General features: G+C 35.5%; 1 protein-coding gene across 2 annotated transcripts in view; it reads left to right on the forward strand.

Moving 5' to 3' along the window:
• MACIR (macrophage immunometabolism regulator) overlaps positions 1–23,474 on the forward strand; it is a 790,687-nt gene that overhangs the window by 625,409 nt on the left and 141,804 nt on the right. For both annotated transcript variants that reach the window (XR_014838456.1, XR_014838457.1), the window contains 2 exons: positions 3,592–3,710; positions 4,923–4,995. The gene's annotated coding sequence lies outside the window, so the exon portion shown is untranslated. The remainder of the gene's footprint in view (positions 1–3,591; positions 3,711–4,922; positions 4,996–23,474) is intronic.

Genomic DNA, 23,474 nt, shown 5'->3' on the forward strand with positions numbered 1-23,474 from the left:
TTAATTGAGACTTTCCCTTTCCTTTAAAGATTTCTTCTTTTTTGATAGCTTTCCTGGGAGATCAGGAAAAACTTTTTCCTTGAAGCTCATCTTTTTTCATAGCCAAAATTGAACCTGATCCAAGTCTGAAGTCATTGTTTAGCCAAGCAGATGGAATTTCTGATATGCTTAAGCCAAGGAATTTCTATTTGGGCTCAATACCACCCCAACTGCATGGCCTAAAATGGTAGACATGTGATTTACTAAAAGGAATATGCATGCTATACTCAGTATCTAGGTAATTTCACTTAGTCCTGGGACTTTAATAAAACACTAGTGACTATATTTTTATATAATGTAAAATAATCAATTATGTTTATGTATCTATATATCCATATCTTCCTCTGTATCTCCAGTGTGAGATACTCCTCTTGGTCCCCCCCTTTTTTTGTGCATACAGTTTCCTACTCAACACTTCTACTTTGATGTCTAATAGGCTCTTACAACTTAACATTTCTCAAATTAAACTCTTGATTTCCATCCCTTGGCCACTATTTTCCCCTTCTATTCTTTCCTGTGAGTGAAAATTTACCCAGTTACTCAGCACAAAAATTTTGGAGTCATTCTTTTTTTTTTAATTAAAATTTTTTTAAATTATTTTTTACATTATAGTTGGTTTACACTGTTCTGTCAATTTTCTACTGTACAGCAAGTTGACCCAGTCACACATACATGTATATATTCTTTTTCTCACATTATCCTCCGTAATAAGTGACTAGATATAGTTCCCAGTGCTACACAGCAGGACAAAATAATGCCATTTGCAGCAATATGGATGGAAGTGTAGACTCTCTTACTAAGTTAAGTAAGTCAGAAAGAGAAAGACAAATACCATATGATATCACCTATATCTGGAATCTAATATGTGGCACAAATGAACATTTCTACAGAAAAGAAACTCATGGACTTGGAAAACAGACTGTGGTTGCCAAGGGGAGGGAGTGGGATGGACTGGAAATCTGGGCTTAATAGATGCAAACTATTGCATTTGGAATGGATAAGCTATGGAGTCATTCTTTTTTTTTTTTATTATTGCTTTTTACATCTGTACCCATGGCATATGCAGGTTCCCAGGCTAGGGGTTGTATCAGAGCTATAGCTGCTGGCCTATGCCACAGCCACAGCAACATGGGATCTGAGCCATGTCTGCAACCAATACTGCAGCTCACAGCAATGCTGGATCTTTAACCCACTGAGTGTGGCCAGGAATGGAACCTGCAACCTCATGGTTCCTAGTCAGATTTGTTTCTGCTGAGCCATGACAGGAACTCCTTTATTTATTTATTTTTTTTGGAGTCATTCTTGGTAGTCTTTGCTCACACTTCAAATCTGTTTGGCTCCATATTCACTGTGTATCCTGTATCCCTTTCCTTCCACTGCCACTACTACTCTCATGAAGCTACCATCACCTCTTCTGTGATAATCTACTGACTCTTCTTGGGGCTTCAGTTCTCCTCCCCTTATTCTATTCTACTCACTATAAATAGTGATGTTTTAAAAACATTTAGTTAGATTTGGTAAGAAACCCTAGTGATGTCCCATCACCTTGAGAATAAATTCCAGATTTTTTAATATGACATAAAAGGCCCTTCATAATTCGACCCTTGAATCTCTCACCACCTTCATTGTTTTCTCATTTATCATCTCTGCTCCAATCATATGCCTTCCTGGCAGTTCCTCAAAAGCAATAAGCACATTTACTCTTCTGAGTCTCATCACTTGCTCTTTCTTCTGCCTGAAATGCTCTTCCCTGAGGTCTTGTCATAGCTCAGCTTAATTCTTCATTTTCTCCCCATGGGTTGCAACTCAAATTTTGTCTTCTCAAAGAAAACTTGCCTGACCACTTTTCCTGCATTGCCATCTAAAATTGCCTCCTCTCCCCTCACTTTTCACTATCCTCTTACCCATATATATGCTATATCCTATCCCATCCTATCCTGTCAGCATTTATTACACATGCATGCAACCTCCATGAATGCCGGAACTTTGTTTCATTATCTTCTGTACCCACAGTATGTAGAATGCTCATTGGAACATAATGAGTTCTCAATAAATACATGATGAATAAAAGTCTGTAAAGGCTTTTTTTTTTTTTTTTTAATTGTATGCCTTAACCAATGGCATATGGAAGTTCCCTGGGCCAGGGATTGAATCTGAGCAATGCTGGATCCTTGAACCCATGGTGCCACCTTGGGAACTCCTGTAATGGCAGTTTTTAAACTAAATTCTAGTGTGGGATGAAATTTGAAATAGCAGTGCCTGAAAATTATTTTCTAACATTTATTTTCCTGATATGGATATTTTATTTTTTATTTTTAGGTCTGTACCTGCAGCACATGAAAGTTCCCAGACTAGGGGTTGACTCGAATTGGAGCTGCAGCTGCAGTCCTACACCACAGCCGCAGAAATGCCAGATGTGAGCTGCATCTTCAACCTTCACTGCAGCTTGCAGCAATGCTGAGGCCAGGAATCAAACCTGAATCTTCATGGACACTAGTTGGAGTCTTAACACACTAAGCCACAGTGGGAACTCCCTGATATAAGTATTTTAACTAAAAGTATTGTTACCCATTCTGAGTGCTGCTATTAATTCCTCCTTTTCTCATTTTTTCTTTTTTTCTTTTCTGTTTCTGTGTGTGTGTGACTTGCCTTTAGCTCTTTTTCTATGTTGGGTGCAATAAGAGACATCAATAAGTAGAAGAAAAAAAACATATATTTGGGAGATTATTTGCAATCATTAATTAGTCATCTGTTTTTCTGTTAAAGGTGAATACTTTTTCTTCTTTTGGTGAAGTAATATTTCCTGAGCAGAGGTAGAGTCTGCCTAAGTTATAGATCGTGAAGTCCTGGAGTTCACACTCATGTTAATATACAATTTTTTCTAGAGACCTGTGTTTTTATATAAGATATATTGAGATAATGCATTATATACCTCAGTTATGTCACCTTTCCTATTTGCAATGATGTTAGACATGACGAGTCTGTGAGGCTTGTCATGTGCCTTTGAAACAGAAATACATGGGTGGATGAGCATTTTTAAAAGACTTTATTATACCTTATTTATTTATTTGTTATAATTTATCAGAACTTTATTGAGCCTCCTATGTTGAAACTTGATAAAGGATAATTAACTGCAAGCAAAGTCTAGATTTGGGGATCCTTTCATCCACTATTAGAATAAGAACTTGTGTGCACACCACTAATTACATAGATTCCAAAGCAAGGTTCAAACATAACATTATTTCTTTCAAGCCTGGGTATGTGAAATTATCTTATTATATAAACAAATAAGTATATGATTTAGGAAGAAAAGTTGTATGTCATATTTTTCTTCTTATTTGGGGAACACAATCTTTTAGAATGATTTAAATTTATTAAAATAAATAATATTTTCTGTTTGATGAACTTGTATTATTCTCAAGAGGTTAGAGTAGTTGGATTTGGATGAAAAAAAAATGGAAATAAGTTTTTCTGGAGTTCTTCCAAATCCTTCAAGTTAAAATATGCAAGGCTTATTGAAACTGCCTTTTGTATTTATATCCCAATATGTAGTACAGAGGGAAGACCATATGAAGACACAATAAGGTGCCCATCTGCAAGCCAAGGAGAGAGACTGCAGAAGAAACCAAACCTTCTGACATCTTGATCTTGGACTTCTATCTTCCAAAAATGTGAGAAAATAAATTTCCATTATTTAATTGTCTAAGTCTGTAATATTTGGTAGCCCTGGCAAACTCATACTATTATCACTGAATAATTTTGTCTGTTATTGAATATCACATAAGTGAAATAATACTCCTTTGTATTTGGCTTCATTTACTCAATATAAACTGTTAAGTTTCATCTATGTTGTGCATATTTGTAAAATGGCCATTTTTACAGTTGAGTACTATTTCACTGCATGTATAAAGCACAATTTATTTATCCATTCTCTTGTGATAGATGTTTAGAATTATTTTTTCTAGTTTTGGAAAATTATAAATAAATGCACAATGAATGGTTACATCTACTTTTTCTCATGAACATATGTTTGTATATCTATACTGTAAGTATGTAGAATCATGCATATATCTTTATGGGATCAATTTTAAGTTGAAAAACTGATGAAATATTTACCCTGGATGATACCAGTTACTGTCAAGAATATAGAGTAGCAGAAATCCTCACATACAATTAATAGAAGTGTAAATTTTTTCAACCACTTTGGAAATATATTTATTATTAGGAATGAAATTTGACTATTTAAAAGCCATATGACCTAGCATTCTAGTCTTAGATATACACTCAATAAATATATGCTTGCTTATGCACCAAAAGAGATACATACATACATATATATATAAATGTTTATAGAAATAGTATTTGTAATAATAAAAACTGAAAACAGACCAAATGTCATCAGTAAAAACAATAAAGTGTTGTATATTTGTACATTGGCACATTCAATGAAAATAAATGAACTACAGCACAGCAGCATGTAATGATATGGATGAATCTAACAAACAAAATTAGGTGAAACGAACACAAATAAATAATAATGATTAAGACTATTAAAGAACATGCAAAATGAACTACAGTGTTAACAGGTAAATGATTCTTTTTTGCATTAATTTTAATGCTGCAAAACAAAATACTTAAAAACTTGGTACCCTAAAATAACAGACATTTATTATCTCACAGTGTCTGTGAGTCTAGAGTTCTGGAGCAGCAAGATCCTGGTTCAGCGTCTTGTATGAATTGTTGGTCTAAATGGCCAGAGCTTCAGTCATCTGAAGACTTGACTGGGGCTGGTAAATACACTTTGAAATGGATAACTCACATGAATTTGTTAAGAACCCTTCATTCCTCACTGGCTTTGCCTAAAGGTCTTCATTCCTCCACAGTAACCGGAGCCACTGCAGTCAGATTATTAACTCATTGTGCCATGGCAGGAACCCTGGGCTCTACCTTTTAAAGGTAGGATTATCAAAGAATTCACAGACATATTTTTAAAATGTAATATACCTGTGGAGAGAAGGAAGAAAGTAGTTACTGGAAGGGAATATGGTGTGAGTGACTTGTAGGATCCTCTATTTCTGAACTGAGTATTGCTTACATTAGTGTGTTTCCTTTGTAACAATTCCCTGAGCTCTGTACTTTTGTGAATTTTTCTGTATGTCTGTTATATTACCATAAAAGTTAAGATGCTTACTGCTAGTTTTGATCATCTATCACTAAAACAATTAGCCATTTGAAAAGATATTTTAACAAAAAAGATACACAGGATAAAAAATATTAAGTGTAAACAGGCTAATTAATCATGTAGATGTACCGTTTCTGTTCTAGCAAATGTTGCACAATAAGTTAATATGTCCTAGGTTCACCAGAATACAAAATATCTTGGCATAAATTATCACAGTATATGATGGTTCAGGGCACCTCTAGTTCTTAGAATTCATGAAGGCAGTTAGTTTTTTTTCCCTGCTCAATTATAGCTAGGTAGAAGATTGAATAATTTTCCTTAAAACTGTGGCTATTCCAGCTTCATGATGTATCTACTTGCCTAAGATTCCTCAGGAGAAGGACAAATCCTCTAGAGAATGTGAGTTCTGTGGCCCTAGAGGCACTATTTGGTACTGAAAAGTTGTGGCATTATCTCACATGTTGGAGATGCAGATGCATCTTGCATTTATTAAAGAATTGCATTCTTTGTTGCTTTTGACTCTTTGTTAAATGCTGCTATGAAAAAGGAGGATGTAAGTAAGGCACTCTCTTGGATGCAGAATATATGGGAAGGTACATCTCAACCAATTAACTGACCGTTTTGAAAGTCAGACCCCTCAATCCTACAGAAACAGGGCTAACACACATATTTTTAAGGATATCCGCTGCATTTTTAAACCTCTGAAATTGCTTTCATGATGAATTCTGGTTCTACTGATATGTGACATTAAAAAAGTGACAGGGGACACTTGAGAATTATTGCACAGTATACTTTGAAGAGGTCCCATTTTCTATATGTAAAAGCCACCAGGTTCACTCTTTATATAATTCTGAACTGAAATGAAAATTAATATATGGTAATCAGAGTTCACCTCTTGAGAATACTCATCTTGAGAATACCACTTTCATCCAAGTGTTCATTAGCAAAGGCAATAAATCTAATATTCTCTTCCAAATAATCATGCATTAAAAAACTGTTCCTGAACCAGGATAGAAATGTGTGTCATCTGAATTAACTAAAGAACAATTTTAAAGAAACTTAAAGATTAATTTTAAGCAGGTGCTATGATTTGATTAACTTTTTTTTTTACTTGCCACAAAATGAGAGCCATCACTCTTTGTCAGTCAAGGCTCATACACTTCATTTAGAATTTTTGACATTTGTAGATATACGTAGAGCCTATGAATAAGAGCAGGATATTTAGGCAACTCTTTTGGCAGAGTTCTGAAGAATGGGGTTATACACACTAATAATGTGATTATCAAAATTGTTTCTGATGATGTATAGAATTGAAAAATGGGTCTTACTCTACCTAAGGGAAATGGAAATAGATGGAAAGATGTACAGCAGTTAAAAAGATCAGGATACTGAAAGAGCAGTTATCACTATTAGAGTAAATTTGGTCTGGAATATTTGAAGATGAGCCTGAGCACTTGGTTGTAATCATTACCCTGAAGAAACCTACAAATGATTTCCCTTGGAAGTAGGCTAAGGAAGATAATTCCAAAAGGACCTTCTTGATTACAGTTAATGAGCTTTCAGCCTGTAATGATGTCCACGCACATGGAATGAACAAATTTCTGAGTTAGACTTCTGAATCCAGTGGGTTCTGAGGATTTTCTTAGGTAAAAATGGTCCTTTGTTTGTGTGTCTTAACAGTGGAAGTCCATATGTGAAGGTCCATTTGTGTGGGGAAATTGGAAGACACACATACGGTCTATTTAGGGAATGCAAATTCTCACTTTCATGCACATTTGGTTATTTGCATAGGTGTCCATGAGATTAGATATTATCCAATAGAAATGGCATAGTATTTATTATTTCATTTTCATTTTATAGTTTTGTACCAGGTTTGTGTCCCTTCATGTGTAGCACTCATGACTCAGAAACAACTCCATTTTTAAACCTCTATTTGTGAGTATGTTTGTGTTCATGGGCTTCTATTTTAAGACTATAAAGATTAATCCTATTCAACTGAATGGTGTTATTTAAGTTTGTGTGGGATAGCCTAGGTCAGAGAACTATATTTGGTGAATGCCATGGTAATGAAAGACAGAGGAGAGGAGGGCTTTGGAATAGGACAGCTTGGTTTTGAATCCTTTTTATACTAATTACTAGCTGTTTGGCTTTAGTCCCTAGTTTCTTTTCTCTGAAATGTGAATAATGGTGATAATGGCACAGATCTCATAAAATATTTTTAAGATTAAATGAAATAAAGCATGAAAAGCACCTATGCATTACTTGAAATACACTAAACCATGAATAGCCAGCAGACATTATTGTAATTCTTTCTAGATCAGTGAACTTCATGAAAAGGATGGTGGTGGTAGAACTGACTTCTATTATAACCCAACCAGCTGCCTCACCATTATGTGCTGTGAGCCACAAGAGTGAAGAGATTATAGATGGCCTGGAACAAGCCACTCCCTCTGCCTGAGAAATAATTTACAGTGAATTTTGAGGTTCAGTCTTCACAATTCATTATACTCTATCATTTTAATAGACAGAATTAGAAGACCGTAAGAGGAATGGCACATTAAGGCTTCAAAATTTGGTATTCCAGGACAGTTTGGAAGAATTTATTCAGGGTAGACATACATGCCAGAATTGGAGAATCAAAATGAAGCACAGAGTTATTTAGAGAACATTTACCATTCCAAAAGGCAATCTGAGTAATTCATAGTAAATAGTGGCAGACTTATAAGACATCATCATCAATAAACATTTATAAGTATCCACCAGGGCCAAGACCATACCTGGCACTAGAAATTACTGAATGATTGCTTACCTCTAAGTTTCATTTTGGTTCTGGAGACAAGGTCATGCATTGATGCATAAGGGAGTATTCATGGTGGGAAATGATCACAGTAAGATTTTATCATGACTACTGAAAAGTATGCCACAAATAGTTTCAATTTTTGTTGGAGGAACTGAAAATACATGTTCAAATATGTTATATTTATCAACATGGCTTTATTTAATGTATTAGTTGTTCTAATGAAATATTTTAAAAGACTTGAAAATAGTGCTTTTTTTGATGCTTTTTCTTTTATCATCTTACGCTGTTCAATTTTGTGATAGCTTTACAACCACATTCCCCCTCTCTCTTTCTCTCTTTCTCTCTCACACACACTCACACACACACACACAGACACACACACACACACACACACACACACACCCCATAGAGAATTTTTGCAGAAAAATGTTTAAAGATTCAAACTTTATTTCAAGCTACAGCAGCCTGCTTTAGAGCAGACAGATTGGATACTAATGAGTTCTCCATTTGCACCAAGACTCTAAACTTTCTTGCCAGTGGACTTGATGTAATAATTCATGTTAGCATGGAAAGAACAGATTAAGAATGGAAAGTGTGGACTCATATATTATGCTTGGCTCATTAGGAACATTAGCGTACCTTATTAGGTAACTCTACATATTTCAACATTGAATGCTATGCAAACAACATTAAAATTACCTTTTATTTTCAGAAAGGAGCTCTTAATTACTACATGGTTATGTCTGTCTTTAATAGAACTTCTCATTTTTTCTTTTGTAGAAGAGAAACCAACAGAGTAATACCCTTGGTTGGGGGAGGGAAGGGGGAATTCACTCCTCAGATTTCATAGCTACTTTAGGGGGATTCATTATGTTCAGATGCAGATTCTGATTCATTAGGTTTGGGAAGGGACCTGGAAAAGTTGCATTTCTGACAACTCCCAGTTGTTGCTTTTGTATGTAGTTCATGCCCCATGTTTTCAGCAGCAAAACCTAAGCTAACACATTGGCATGACTTCTTTTTTGATGGAAATACCTTAAATCTAGGAGAAAATATGCCTTAGTTATTATTGGGATTTAGTTGCTTTGAGTCCCGGAACTGTAAAGACATTCTAATCTTCTTTTATGAACCTATGATGGCAAATTTTATATTCCAGGATGCCTCTTGTTTTATGTGAAAGTTCGTTCAGATTCCCAACCTATGTCATAGTGAAGCCACATTTCTGTTTTTGTTGTAAATTTATGAAGATGGCTTATTAGAAGAGGAGCCTCATTCTGGAAATAAAATCTGAAATGTTTTATTTCTTTTCCTTTCAAAGTTATCATCAAAGGCTGTTTTCAATCTTGGATCTTACAACCTATTATCTTATTTTAGTGCCTCATTTATTATGTATTGGGTTAAAATTTTGAAAGAATATCAGATACAGCTTGCTTTTTATATACCTGCTTTTTCTTTACATCCTGGGACTTTTCTCTCAATAGAACTAGTTTGAGAAGCGAAAGCATATTGCCCATTGAAAGAAGTACAAGAATAATCTAAAGGGAATAGAGTCAAATTCTTGTCTTCTGAACTCTTGGGTAGACTTTTAAAAATCTACTGCAAAGTCAACAGTCTGAAAGCCAAAGCTCTTTTGAGTTGGAATGGGTAGAATTTTATTCACAGAGAATAGTTGTATTTTGTTTTGTTTGAATTCCAAAAAGTGGGCTCTGAATATCAAGAGCAAAACCTGGAGGAGTCAGGGCACAGAGTTTACACAATAATCCACTCTATGAATGACATAAAAGCATTGTGCCCACTCATATGGAGCCAGCTTTGATCAGTGGTTGGGTAAAGAAGATCAGAGGGGTTGTAATTAGAACTTAGAGGCTGCCTAGATTCATGATCTGGGTGGTAGGAGTTGGGAGTGGGACTGGAGAGTATATAAAACACAGATATGTTCAGGAGAAGGTGGGAAAAGAAGAGACACATGCTCTGCCTTACAGAATACAGTTTGGTGTGATTACAAACTTCTTTAGAAACACCTGGACCTAGTGTGTTGTCGGAGAGAGAGCAGCAAAAGTTGAGAGGAGTACCTCTGACACTCAGCCTGATGGATTCTCTTAAAATCCTGTCCTCTTAAACTGGAGTGGGAGATCTTACAGCCTGGGTCAGGGTGAGGAGTAGATACATGTTTGGACTCAGTAAAAGTAGGGTTGAGACTATCAGCAAAAATATTAACATCTTATGAAGGAGACTAGATGAGATGAGTTTACATACAATGTGGAGAGTAAGGAGTTCTGGGCAAGATGTCCAAGGATACAAACAGCCCTTGAAAACATAGATTACCTCCAATAAGAAAGGAAAGGGAAGTTAGGTGGGCATTGGAGTAGTGGAAGAATCCTAGGGAGTGACAGCAATTGACTGAGTTGTACCAAATAGAGATCAAGGTTTAAAGTAAAAGTGACTTGCTTAACTTGAATTGCAAAGACCGAATTATCCTTTTATCTTGGGAATAGAGGAATTGAGGCTCATGAGGTAAATTAAGTTTAACAATGTAATAATAAAGTTACAATTTATCAACCTGAGTTCTGTGCCTATGTCAATTTTTAATCTCTAGAGTAAGATGATTGATGATGATAATAATGCCAGCCCTGCTTACTTCAACTTTAAATAGTAGGAAAAAATTCCTATAGAAATTTTAGAGTATGTATTAACTTCAGGGATAATTAAGTCATGTCATTCCCCTTCTTATAATCTTTGAACAGTTTTTCTTGTTCTCAGAATAAAGCCCTAAACCCTTCATAGCGCCTGAGAGACCCACCATGTCTTGCTTCCTGCCAGCTCTGCAACCCCATCTTGTTCTGTTTGCCTCCTAGCTATCTTTGTTCCAACCAGATATTCTTTTTGGTTTCTTAAACTTGACCTGTACCTTCCCACCTCAAGGCATTTTCTGATGATATTCTCTCTGCTTGAAAGGCTCTCCCTTCCAAACCATAGGTCACACTTCCATGCCAAATGCTCCCATATTACTCTTTTCTGCTCTTTTATAGTATTTATCACAATTGAAGTAGAATTTTGTTGTCATGTAGATTATGTCAGTCTTCCTTCATAGGCACTAGGCTTCAGTGGTTGGGAGACCATTTCTGTCTTATTTGCTGATGTAGCCCCACTGTATAGCATAGGTCTGATATGTTGTACTCATTAATACTCAGGGAACATGCAAAGTGAATGAATGAATGGTATGATCTGATACTCTCATTTTATTTAAGAATATGTAGGGTCTGATTACACTGAGTTTTGCAGTTGCTTAACTATAATAAAAGGTGTTTTAATATACCTTGGGGAGAGGGAAGGAAGAAAAATTCAAAGATGCTAAAAGCATATTCAAGAATATCAGCTAGTTTAAGAAATCATTAATTACTTTATCCACTAGTGGCCCCAGCCTTTTTCATATGTATAATATTCATTTGTGAAATCTGTTCTTAAAAAGAATCATTGGTTGCACTTTAATTGTATCTCAGATAAAACATTATGGTTAGAATGTCACACTATTATATTTATTAAAGGCAAACTGGTCTCTTTGGCTAACTGATTAGGTTTTCTCATTTTCCCAAAGATGAATACGCACCAGACTAACAATCTGCCTCCATAGGTGTTTTCCCCCATATTAACCAGAAAGTCATTTGAGATTTTGAAAAGATGTTAGCTATACCTATAATAGTGAAGCAGTAAAGACCAATGATATAGCCAAAAATGTCACTAGATAAATGAGTCCCAGCTTGTATTCTCTTATACAAGATTACACAATTTTAAATTGCACTAAATTGGTACTAATTTGGCAATCTTGTCTTTGATATGCTTCGCGTCTTTAAATTCTAGACTGTAGACTTGAGGGGCATTCACACCAGGTTTGAATGAAATGTATTTACAGCACAGTGGGAGAAAAGTTTCATTTTATTCCTGGTTTTTGCTATGCTTAGTGTGGAAGCTGTGGAACCAAACAAAACCTTATCAATATTTAGCATCTCTTCTTTAAAACTACAAGCTTTAGAAAAAATAATTCAATATCAAGGTAAATAACCATAGCTCTGACTGCCCAAGTATATTTTAAACAGTGAGGGAAGGGAATATTTCTCCTAAGAAAACTATGTGAATGTCAGACAACTATTTTTTTCTGTAAGACCTTATAAATAATAACTAATATTGTGCTAGGACAATAGAGGATTTTCTCAGTCTCCTCTGGGTGCCAGATAGAATAGTGGCTGTTAGCTCGCATTTATGACAAAGTATTATTTTTTTCCTAAAACAGATGGATTTTGAATTGACATTTTGACATCACAGTAAAATACATACTGTCCTTTCAAACACTCCTCTTGGATACATCAGGAAAGCAACTATTAAGTGAAATGTATGACAGCAGGACTTCATTCTACTTTTCTTATTTGAGTGTTTATTTGTTTGAATTGGCCATAGATAGGTTCCTAAGGATTTGAACTGTGTCAGAAATGATTTGATTTAAGTCAAACGAGCACAGTCACACCTTGTCACCACTTCCTAAATGACTTTTTTTCTGGGGGGGCACCTTCATGGACAAAATGTAATAAGTTCAGAAAGCTTTCCTGGGCATTGTTTCATTTGCAAGATATATTTAAAAATGGAAAATGACAGAAATATTTACCAAATATAGATATTAAAAAATAATTTCTACTGCCATAAATGTGAATGTGGAAGTGTTTAAAGACAAATCCTATGTGATAGCTTGAAAACAGCATACATGTACTGTCAAATAGAGATATTACCAGAATAATTCTGTATCTGGGTATCTGTAAATATAGACTTAGAGAAATGTTGTGATTATGGAAATATTTACTCAGGGAAATTATCACAGTAAGGATTTTATTGTAACTGTTTGTAAGACATTGGTTATTGCATTTTATTAGGTAGAGTTAATTATGTACAGGGGAATATTCAAATCTATTTTATTTTATTACTTATTTTTTCTTTTTAGGGCTACACTTGTGGCATATGGAATTTTCCAGGCTAGGGGTTAAATTGGAGCCATAGCTGCCAGCCTACACCACAGCCACAGCAATGTGGGATCTGAGCTCTGTCTGTGACTTACAGCAAGCTCCTGGCAATGCTGGATCCTTAACCAGTGAGTGAGGCCAGGGAATAAACTCCCATCCTTATGGACACTAGTCGGACTTGTTTCTGCTGTATCACAATGGGAACTCTCTCTATTTTATTTTTCATGTGCTGATTATCCTAGTTTTCACACATTTGAAAGGTTAGATTTGTTTTTTGGGCCACTTAATATATTTATTCACTTAGATTTATTTTCCATTCATATATGAGATTGTTTCCAGTATAAAGCTATACTTTGAGCATTTTGACAACTCATTTGAAGACATTCCTTTGGGTCATGCCAGCCTTATACACACTTACCACCTGCCCATATGAGCCATTTTTAAAGCTATGGATAGTTGTACCTTTTCTTTCAATTCTTCTGTAATAATTTTTAGTTATTTTCATGAAAGCCGTCAGTCCTTATTCAATTTTATCTATCAAAAAGACTCAAAAGGCACTACATTCTATTTACATGTCAAATCCTTCCTTCTGGCTTTGAATTATTAGCAGCGTGCTTTGCTTCTTCAACATAAACTTAAGACTGTAGAGCAGTACTGTTTTGTTGAGGCTATACATGTCTTTATCGGCAAAAATATTGTTGCTATCGATATCAATGTTGCAGATATTTAGTTGTGTTTTTTTCTTTAATTTGTAAAGCTGTTTAAAATTATATTTAATTTATGTTAACTTTATCCTTTAAAAATTATGTTTCTAAATCTTGGGTTTTTTTTTTTTTTTTTTTGGTCTGTCTTTTTAGGGCTGCACCCGTGACATATGGAGGTCCAATTGGAGCCGTAGCCACCGGCCTACACCACAGCCACAGCAATGCGGGATCCAAGCTGCATCTGTGACCTACACCACAGCTCATGGCAATGCCGAATCCTTAATCCACTGACTGAGGCAAGGGATCGAACCTGCATCCTCATGGATGCTAATCAGGTTCATTAACCACTGAGCTGCAATGGGAACTCCTAAATCTTGTGATTAATACTTTAGCAAAAGTGCTTCAAGGTCCCTTTTCCTTTACATGAAACCAGTTCAGAAAAGTAATAAAGTCAGAGCTTTGATTCTCTTCTTAGATTTATCTTTATTTGAATGATCCGGCTTTCTCTTTAGTGATGACAATGAATCACTTAAAAATGAATATGCCAAGGTAAATATATATTCCAGAAAGTTTGGGTATTTTAAAATTGCCTAATCATATAATTTTGACCTCAAATTCATATCAACCTTATAATTTAGTGAAAAGGATGATATTGTCAAACAATTATTTTGAATTCCTAAAATATGCCAGGTACAAGCACTGTGTCATTTCAGTCATAGAGATGGGGACACTGATGCCCAGCAAGATAGGATAACTTGCCTATTGTTAAACCTCTGAAAATGACAGTGTGGATGTCAAATTTGGTTCTTTCCAATTGAAAGGTGAGGATCCACTGAATTATTGGATTAGTTTCTTTCATGTTTGCTTTTCCTACCTATAATGCTGAAGAGGTTCTTTCAAACTCTTAGATTGTGAACCCAGGGTTTTCTTCCTCTTCAGTTGCATTTTATATGATTTAATAGAAGAAATACTTTAGTTGAAACTGAAAATTTAAAAGACTCAACATTCATGAATTTTAAAATTCAAGCACTACCCTCATACTAAGAAACTGTCTCTTAATAATCCATGGTATTTGGAGATAGCAATTAGAGAACTTCTAGTTCTCAAGTTTCAGTCATATTTTACATAGTTATTGCTATTTTAAATATCTTAACTAACAATTTAACTGTTCGGTGTATTTCTACCACTTGAAAGGAATAATTGTGAACAGCTGTCTCTTGAGATCCTGGTTACTTTGCTCTTTTTCTTAGGGAGCCTTTTTATGATACTGGCTTGAGTTTGTTCTGAATTTCAGATGATTGACAATTAAATAATAATTAATATTTATAGGATTTCCACTAAGTAGATAGCAAAGATAGTGAAAAAGGAATGTATGTCAAGAGATTTGCTAATATACACACAGGTTAATCAGACCCTGACTGGTTATCACAAGATGATAGAAGTCAATGAGTATGAACAGTAAAATAGTCTTCTTTTGATTGAGGATAATGAAGTCTAAAGGAATAATTATTGATATCAGAGCCAAGGTACAAACTTGTTTCTTCACAGAGCTGATCAGGGAGGGGGCCATGATTTGAACTCAGGATGTTGGAATCCATATCCTATCCTTCTATGTAGCCCAAGGGATTTGGATGGCCCCAGAGAGGCCACAGGGGAGGCCTGGTCATACTCATCCTTCCACAGGGCTCTGTCTGGGTCTTTTAGGCAGAGGTTGGATAAGAGTTGTCCCTTGAGAATGATCTTACATGGTGTCCCTGTAGTTGTACGGTAAGCAGCCTAGGCACATATCACTCCTCCCCAACCCTATCCAGTAGTTTGTGCTGCTTCTGTGAAACTACTGGCTGGGGCTGCCAGTCCAAGACTATTTTGTGCATGCTTGCTGAAGCTCTATTCAGACAGGTCCAAGTTTCTCCTCCACACTGAGTCCCATTCCTCTACCAGGGGTTAGCCCAGGTCCCTACATGGTCCATGCCATTCCAGGTCAGGCACCAGGCTCAGAGCTTCTCCTATTCTGTAGGCTCACATAAGGCAGAGATTGTATGAATTCCTAAAATCCCAGGCTCCTTTTCCCGGGGTACCTCCATATGCTATGGGTGCCACCCTGAAAAGACAAAAGACAAAACAAACAAACGAAAAATGTATGAATGGAAATCAACCACCTTATTTCCCAGAAGCTAAAGGTTTGTCATTGGTTGGTTTGGTCTGACTTGGTTTGGCTTTGAGTTTTGCTTTATTTTATTTTTTTAAAAAGGCTAACATTTTCAAATGCTAATAATTTTCTAATATAAGAGAATGTGATATATGCATTCATATACTACTATTGAAATTTTATATACTAGAAAAGTTAAAATATTAGTTACTTCATGCCTCTATGCATTTTGCATACTTTGACTTTCTCTACCTGCTCTAACCATCTAATTCCAATCATCTTTAAGCTCAAACATCCTTTCCTCAGCCAGATGACCTGTCCACACAAAGCCAGGCACTCTCCCATCTGTAACCCCACTATATGTGGTAACCAGACAGTGATATTTTTTGCATTATTTTAAACTTGTTGTTGAGGCCAGACATTCCACTTTCAAGGGTATCAACTGCAAAGATGCAATAAAAGTCCATGGAGAAATTGTTTAAGGTCTTGATATACTTTCTACCCAGACTAAGTGAGGGATTAGAATCTGTTTTTTCAAAAGTCCTTATTTGAGCCAAATGCTTATATACAGTTAAGAGTAACTGCACTAAACTGTAAACTCTTCAATGGCAAAGTGCTTTTCTTATTCATTTGCTTACAGCTTGTTAATTCAAACACATGGCAGGCACAGAGCAATGTTTATAGAAACATGAAATGTAATCATAAATATCAATGACCATGATGAAGACAGAAACACATAGAGAAATACATATTGAGCTGGAAGATCAGTCAGGATTGGATTAACAATGCACGGAGGCCTGAATAGACCTGATCTTTAAATAAGGCTTGACTAAAGAGACAAGAATAGTGGGAGGATCATCAGCACAAATGCTGAGTATTCAGGTGTAAATCTACAATAACAAAGAGAAAGTTTCTTTTTCCTGCAGAGGGGGTCACAGCTTCTAGTTAAGTCATTTCTAATGCTACAACATTAACTGAAACTTCTCATTAATAAAGAACTCAGTTGCACTTAAATATTTTCAGGTGGTTGTGAGAATATCTTCATGAAATTTTTAAAATAGATCTGATTTTATTACTGGTCATTTTTTTCTTATTATTATAGAGTCTCCTTTCTCTTTCCTCTGTAAAACCACATAATTCTGTCTTTAAAATAGTTTCTTTAGACCAAGCATTCTGAATACTATAAAGAAATGCTTTATTCCATGTTATTCAAATAAATATATTTTAGGCATGCAGGAAGCATCTGGTTTTTTGAGAAATGAGTCACTATCTGAACTAAAATATAAGAAAATGTCCCTGCACCAAGGGACATTCATGATGAATAAAGCACAGGCTAGTGCTACAGCATCACTGCTGCCTGTGGACATTTTCCCTTCCTTTCAGCTACCATTATTCATACATAGAACTATTCCTTCTCTCCTAATGTTCTCTTCCTTTTATGAGAAGGAAATTGTGGGATTTCACCAGGTAATAGAAATTTAAGTGTTTGGAGTCTATTTCCATATATAATACTAATAACATCTTAATTTGGTGGTAAAAAGCTAGCACTGTGAAGGCATGGACATTGTTGTAATCACTTCTGTATCCCCCAACTTCTGGGACAATTTCTGGCCTAGAACAATAGGCACATTACAAATATTTATTTGTTAACTAAATCAATGAATTAATGACCTTAGATATAATCTTCTATAGAGTAAATAGAGTGAGGTGAAGTAAATGTAGGTTAGTCTCCCTGTGTTATAAAGCACATTCTTTTTTTCACACAAAAACCTAGACTTCAGAGACTCCATAGTAGTATATCTCTGCAAGCTCAAAAGTTGCAGTCAACCATAATGGAAAGACTATCAGTTGACACTCTTCTCATCCCTCCAAATCCTGTGTTAAGAGTGCCCTTGAAAATAATCCAGAGTGAAAGAGGGTGCAGAGAGTTGTGAAGTTTCTACCCAGTACACCATGAAAAACTTGGGAAATAAGGAAAAATTATAAGACCATCCAGAAATGGAAAGACTACATTTTATTGAAATATGGGATTTGTTTTCATGAAGACCCAGAAATCTGAAAATTTATATTTCAAATTAATCATAACTTAGAAAATAAATCTCATGACTGATATTATAGAATCTCTAATGTGGTACCTTTTAAAATTTTTGTTGGCTACAAGATTATTAACAGAGAAATACACCTAGACTTGCCTCTCATACAGAGGCCTCCATGCCTTTAATGTTGCTATTAATAGCTAGGGAAATTCAGAGCCTCATACTCATTCTCTCTCATTGTTTGTACCTGATGTCAGCTGAGTCAGAATGATTTGTTTAAAATATGTAATTCAGTAGGCACCTTAAGAAGTAATGTGGAATGTATAAACCTGGCCTGCCTAATTTCAAGTGAAATACAAGAAAGAAATGCATATTAATGTAAGATGACTATAAATCAAAAGCTATTTCATTTTCTAAGCTAATGTAAAAGCCAAACTTGTTTGAAACCATAACTCAGCTGTCATAATCTCTTAGATATACCACTGACCTTCCTTAGAAGTTTCTGTCACATAGAAGTGAATGGATCAAGAGGAGCAACATTAAATCACACAGCATTATTGAGAGCCAGGTACTTGAAAGGAATTTAGCTCACTTGAGCAAGTCCTTACCACAAGTCCCATTTTCCTTGATACAGATTCCTTGTGCTATACGTGTACATACATTGACATAAAATGCATTCACTGTGTAGACTCTACAAAGAGATTCATTGTGTATTCCATGACTGTGCTTACAGATTTTTCAATCAATATTGAACTTGATGCTCCAGTGTTTTCAAGAAACAGCTGAAAGATTTTGTGTTGTAATTCCTGAAGCCACATTGTCTGATTAACTTAAGAATGTGTATTTTCTCTTGGTATTTTACATTTATTATTAATAAATAGCAGTAGCTAACATGATTGCTTGACTGCCTACTACTCTAAAATGAATTATTCTATTAAAAAAATGTGACTTTCAATGTTAAGCCTGAGGTAGGAAATGGGCTCAAATCTAAAATCATGTTATTCACCAATGTAGGGATTGGTACTAAGAATTACAAAATATATGTTTTTGAAATAAGGATTAAAAGACAATTGGCTTTTGGAACTTATAGGACTTTTAAACTGGAAGGAAATAAATGATGTTTATTAGGCTCCATTTGCAATTTGTTACTGGATTTTCAATGAAATGCTGGCATTGTTTCTCTCTACAGTAATTACTTTATCATTATCTCTGCCAAAAGTATGAAAATATTAAATTATTTCTTTAAAATCTTCTTTAACTATGTCAGAATTTCTTATGATTGTGAATGGATGAGGATAAGATGTGAAGTACTGAGACCCCTGCTCAGAGCTTCAAAGAACTACTAGGAACTATGCTATAACAGGTAGATCAGTGTTCCACCCCCAAGACTTTCTCTTAATGAAAAGCTGCTCATCTCTATGAATTTTTGAGAGATAAGAAGAAAACCATTCCTTCAACAGTTGAAGAAAATTCTTTAAAGGTAAAACAATGTTTTCTATCCCCAAGGAGTAAGCAATTTAAGAATCATTTCTGTTACGTAATGCAGAGACTAAAGGTATGAAGTCCTTGATTCTATTTAAAACTCAAGTGATACTTCTCTGAGTGAATTACTCTGTATCTCAGTTTTTTACTTATGAAACTTAGAAGTTAGGTAATTAAATCTAAAAATGAACACGTTACATATAATAAGTGCTAAGTTTCTACAAAATAGTTATGTATTAAAGATGATTTTAAATTATTTGTGTAATTAATGGATGAATGATTAGTAGGTATGTTTTATGTGTACGAATAGTATTTTTTAAAGAATGCATAGTCCCTTACGTCTTAAAAGTTATGATTGATATGGTAAAACCAAGTCTTCAATGGTTTTGTTCGTGTTTCCCAAGTCATTTACAAACTGACCACAGACAGTTTTCTAACAGCCTTACAGCCATCTCTCACCCTAACTGAACAGAAGCCTGCCACAAAAGTCTGGATCACTTTTAAGGAATCTCAATAAAATCTGACATAGTTTTTTGAGAAAGTTAATTCTAAAAGATAGCTCCCTTTTCACATCCCCAACCTCAAGCTCTTTTAAACTATTATATAAAATTAGATCTGAATTAACAGAAAATAATTAATTATCATATAAAACCTGGAAATATTTCTTCTAGTTACTAAAATCAGTTAATTTAGTATCCCCACCTCATATTCCTGCCCTGAGCTTTCTAAGACCCCTATGGTACACTTCATTGCCTGGGATGAAAATAACACACTAGTGATTCCCTGATCCTAATCAGTTTCTCAGCTGCATGCCACCACTTCCCCATATATGAGGACTTCTTTCATATTTATTCTAAAGAAGAAAAAAATTAAGCCATTCCTAAAGCAACTGCTACAGAGAGCTGCCACTGAACTCCACCTTATAGCACTCATTCACAAAATTTGGTGGGTAATTGTTTGAATTCTCTACTATTACAACTATGGTAAATTAGAGGCCAGCTACAAAATAAAAAGGGAAAATAAGCAAATATTTGTCTGATATCTTAAATTATTTCTCCTGAGAAAAATTATTTAGGAGGGGGTCACTTTAAAAATGTAAAGAGGCATTCCCATTGCGGCACAGTGGAAATGAATCCAACTGGGAACCATGAGGTAGCGGGTTTGATCCCTGGCCTCGCTCGGTGGGTTAAGGATCTGGCGTTGCTGTGAGCTGTAGTGTGGGGCGCAAACGCAACTCAGATCTGGCATTGCTGCGGCTCTGGAGTAGGCCGGCAGCTGTAGCTCCGACTGGATCCCTAGCCTGGGAACCTCCATATGCCGCTATTGCGGCCCTAAAAAAGACAAATAAATAAATAAATAAAAATGTAAAGAGAAATAATTAGAAAGAAGGAAAAATGGGAGGTGTTAGAAAAATACTTAGTATAACTTTTTTCAAGGGCATCCATAATCTATATAACTTATTTCAAGGGCATCTATGTAAGGCTACAAAAAGTACAAGATATGCATCCTTTGCTTCTGGAAACTTCTTAATTACCAATCATCAAATCTTTTAAGGTTCTAGAGGTACCTCAGTAGCTAAAGTCATGAGAGAGAAAATGACTTGTAAGATACAAAATGAAGCGCAAGAACTGTAACATTTCAATGAAAGGACTATATTCCTGGTAAGGAAGAGACTGGAATGAGTGAAGTGTAGGGAAGGTGACAGCAAAGATAAATCTTTCATGTTCTCATTGATGAATAAAGGAAACTTCTATCAGGAGCAACAGTAGCTGCAAAGACTATCTACTGATAGCATATTTTCTTTAACTGAACATCTCATTCACTCTATTTCAAAGGCTACATATATTTTGAGGGCCTCCCAAAAAAGTTGAATCTCTACATCAGATATTTCACCTGAACCCCATACATACATCTATGAAATCTACTGGGCATCCCAAAGGGATGCCAAAAGGCAGCTCACACTTAGCAGGGCCATATACTAGTTTTATTTGTTTTACTGCTGGCCCATTCTTAATCATTTAGGCTATCAGTCAGTCATGAATTGTTTACCCAACATTTTTATTCAGTAGCCACTATGTGTTTGGTATTGTTCCAGAAACTGGGGATAGAGAAAAACTCTCAGAAATGTCTTACCACAAGGAGTTTATGTTCTAGTGAGTATGTATGAGGTAGAGAAAAATAAAATGTATCAGATAATGATAAATTCTAAAAACAAAGAGCAGGAAATGAGGAAGAGTTTTGGATAAAGAAGTCTGATCCGCTTCCTGTGTTTTTTATCTCAGAATGTCACCAAGACACTAAACTGCCAATCCAAAAACAAAGGTTGATTTTCTATGTTGCAATTATTCTATACCCGTAATAACTCTGAAATTCATTCAATTATTTCCTTCCCACTGCCAATCTGACATTATCTTTTGCCAAAATAATTACAACAGCCCTCTAAAAGGTCTCCCTAGCTCCAGCCTTGCACAGCTTGAATCCATTTTTCATACCGCAGCTAGAGAGATCTACCAATGCATAATCATTAGGGCTGCTCAGGTTTCCTCTGGATAAAATACAAACAGGTTACTTTCCTCTCTCACCCCTTCTCCATCACCATCACTCTCTATGTCACATTGTACTTTCAAGCCATATACCGAACCACTGACAATTCCTGGACCTCTTCAAACTTTTCTTTTTTATACATGTTCTGTTTCCTTTCTCTAGAAATAGAGTATTTCTCATTCTCTCCCTTCCTCTCTTTTTCCTTCTTCCCTCTTTTATTTTCAATTGAATAAATTATACTAATTTTTCAGTTTAGACACCAGTTTTTACAGGTAATCCTGAGACTCTAGAACTGATTCCTAGGTCTTTCTGTAGCTGATGCATATGAGAAACCTTATGATATTATACTGAAAACCCAGTCACTTATATGATAGAATGATACTTTATGATATTACCTTATATTTTCTTCTCCCTCCCTGTAATTCAGATAGGTAGCTGGTGATGTAAATATTGCTTTAGGGAGAGATGCATCAGAATAGAAAGAAAAATCAGTCCATGAATCCTTCTGCTTCCAAAGGATAGAGAGGATTTATAGGTGTAGGCAAAATGACTAGATTTGCATCATGAAGGAAAATAGATTTCCTTCCTTCCACTTTTAGAAAGAACCTATTCTGTCACAGGGGCAGGGAAGGGGAAGAGAACAAAGGTCTGTGGATCCAAGAGCAAAGAGGAATGAGGCTTGTCTCCCAGAGCAGGGTCTGGGGGGAATAACTGCATGGTACATTTCTGCATATGGATCTCTAGGCAGTTTTCAAAGATGTCCTTACCCCAAAAGTAACACATGAGAAGTCCATTGTCTCTGGACCTGAAGCAGCCAGTGATATTCTGGAGCAGTGGGGACTGGGGAGTTCATGCCTTGGCAGCACATGTGAGTCCATATTTCTTGGTAGAGCTGGGTGGAAAGACCCTCAAAAGGACCAAAGATCAGTGCAGAAGACGTGTGCAGCTGTCTACTTTTACGCTTTATTAATAAGAACTGATTTTCTTCAGGTGTCAGTGTGCCCAGCCAAAAAAACCTATGACTTCCAGTCTTCCTTGTAGCTCAGGGAGCTCAACAAGATGTAAGCCTAAGTCCTTAGAGGGACTTCCTGGGAAGCCCATGAAATGTACCAGCTCAGTTGGCACGCAAACTTTGCCTTTCCTCAATTTCTCGCCCATAAGTTAACTGGTGACATCGAAGACTGTCTTTGTCACTATATCAATTCCCAGCAAATTACATACTGTGCAGTGATCATTTAATAATTATTATTCAATTAGTTAATAAATACATAGGGAAATCTTACTTTCTATAGATGTAGATGATTATTACTTTTGAACTATGAGTTCCTCAAAGCACCTAAAACAAAAGAACAGCTTTTAGGACACATATTTAAGAGTAAGGACCTATGTATTATCCATATTAGGTACATCAGATACACAGAGCCTGTCATTTTAAAATAATTACTTCTAGAGCATCAAAAATAATAAATGACATAAAAAAAAACTCACTCTGAGCCACTTTTTATTTCTAATAGTATGAGGACTTCCCCTTA

This window comes from Sus scrofa, chromosome 2 (genome assembly GCF_054392235.1).
Source record: "Sus scrofa isolate SSC_HxYL_T2T_F1_AM1 chromosome 2, Sscrofa_HxYL_maternal_Yorkshire_Landrace_v2.0, whole genome shotgun sequence".
Classification (NCBI taxonomy): domain Eukaryota; kingdom Metazoa; phylum Chordata; class Mammalia; order Artiodactyla; family Suidae; genus Sus; species Sus scrofa.